This window comes from Alligator sinensis, unplaced genomic scaffold (assembly GCF_000455745.1).
Source record: "Alligator sinensis unplaced genomic scaffold, ASM45574v1 scaffold811_1, whole genome shotgun sequence".
Lineage (NCBI taxonomy): Eukaryota > Metazoa > Chordata > Crocodylia > Alligatoridae > Alligator > Alligator sinensis.
Genome location: NW_005842579.1, coordinates 439248 through 441484, shown reverse-complemented (window position 1 = coordinate 441484; position 2237 = coordinate 439248).

Genomic DNA, 2237 nt, shown 5'->3' with positions numbered 1-2237 from the left:
GCCTCCCCCCATGCCAGGCTTGTTCCAGGCAGCTGCGGGGTGTCATCGCAAAAAGAAAAGGCCTGTGTGTGCCCTGTTCCCGTTCCCTCTTCTCCCCGTACTTTGCATCCCAAATCTCTGCTCGGAGCCCCGCTCTGGGCTGCCTCAGGAGCAAGCTGCCCCACGGCTGCGACCGGATACTCCATACAGGCTTGCCCTGAGTAGGGGTGGGCAGTGCAGCCTCTGAAGGGTTAATGCCTCCCCTGCATTTGGGGGTGGGGGGAAGGGGCTCAACCTCAGAGCAGAGGCAGGGCCCAGGATTTCAATGCAGGGAACTGAGTCACAGGCCGCACCTGCCCCCAGAAGCCAAGACAAAGCAGCTCTTTTTCCTTCCTCGCCAGGCCGGCCCATCCCTGCCAGGGGCAACAACCCCCTCCCTGGAGCCCAGGTGCACAAATCGTCTGGTTCCTGGGCAGCTCTCCATTAGCTCCCTGCAGCAATAAGAGCCAGGCACAGTTTGGGACAGGAAAGGGAAAAATGAAACCCTGGGTATAGAGCTGGGCAAGGCCTGTCAGCCTCAGTCTTTAGCCTGGAAGCAAAATGCGAGGCAAAGGGACTTGCCTGAGGTCACCAGGAAGTCAGTGGCAGAGCTGGGGTTCAAACCCACGTGCCCAGCTCCCACAACACCCAGTGCTTGGTGCACATCCAAGGCTGAACAGACCCTCACCCTCTCACCCCCACAAAACAACCTGGCATCCCGTGTGCCCCGGGACAGCGGGAGTCTGCGATGTCCAGCCCCGAAGCAGCTGGCAGAAGCGGCTATTTTAATTCTGGCTGGAGGACAACTGGCCGGCAGGGTTGGATTTCAGCATCAGCAGCCCCCCGTCATCCCGGGGGAAAGGGGTCACACACGGGTTTGCTACAGGATGGCTCTGGGGGGAGCACATGAACCCCCTGGTCCTGGGCTGGGATGCTATAATTGTGCTAGGAGCTGCACAACCTTCCCCTCTGCTGAGCCCAAGGCCAGGGGGAGGCTGGGGGTGGAAGGGCCCGGACCCCGGGCAGGGGAGGAGACAGCTGCTGGTGTGCGAGCAGGCTGAAGGCAGGGGGCTCATCTCAGTCTCTCCCGTGCACGCTCCGTCTCCCTCATCTGAGAAGTGGGCACAACACAGCACCCGCCTGAAGACAAAGGAACGCCCCCCCATCCCGGGGCTTTCCAGTAACACGAGTCTCCAGCCCCTTCTCCTCACAGCCAAGACATGACTTCACTTCCCCCCTCACACCCGCTTCTGCAAACCGTGCCAGGGCCTCGGGCCCAGGCCGTGACTCACGTCTCGGGAAATGCCTTCTTCCTGAGCCAGGCCTGGGACAAGGCCCAGGAGCGCGAGGGGGCTTGTTTGCGCCCCGACCGCAGCCCTCGGCAGGCGCCGAACACCTGGAGGAAGCGTGTCCGGGGACTGGGGGGCAGGCAGCCCCGTGGCTGGGGCCTGTCTGCAAGGAGGCAGCTGAGTGCGGGGGTGCGTTTAGCTCGGGTCTTACACTGGGCTCTCCAGCGAGGCCAGCCGTGGAAACTGAGGCACGCCGGCTGCGGCCCCTTCCCCACCGTCAAGACCCAACACACTCAGCTCACCCGCCAGAGCGCCCCGAGTGGGGGCAGCTCCCCCCCCCGCCAAGCTTCCATTAACCCCTCGTGTCGTGCATTGCTCCGTGCCTCAGTTTTCCCACCCGTAGACTGGGGAGAACGCCCCTTCTTCAGTCATTTGAGCACGGCTCCGTCCCACTGCGAGCCCAGACAAGAGCCCTGCCTTCGCCCCTGCTCTGGCTCACGCCGGCCCGGGGAAGCGAAGCAGCCAAAAAAACAAAACCCCAGCGCCTCCCGGCATTCAACTTCCGACCCAGCTGCCTTATCAGGCCCCGCAGCGATTTTAGCTTCTCTGGTCCGCTTCACAGCGGCGGGGCCGGGCAGTCTGACAGCCCCGCGCCCCTGGCAGGGCGGGCGGGCGGGCAGCGCCCCCTGCTGGACGCACCGCGGACCTGAGACCCCGAGATCGCCCCACCCCGAACCGGGGGCGGGGGGATAGATTTAAATTTCCCCCCCCTTGAACCCGATTGGGTCGCCCGCTCGCCGCCTCCGGCCAATCACAGCCGCGAACGCACGCCCGTGAGCACACGACCAATCGCCAGGGCGTCCGCATCCGGGCGTCCGCAGCACCCAATAGGGCGAGGCCCACATCCGCATCCTACCCCCTCCCCCCCTC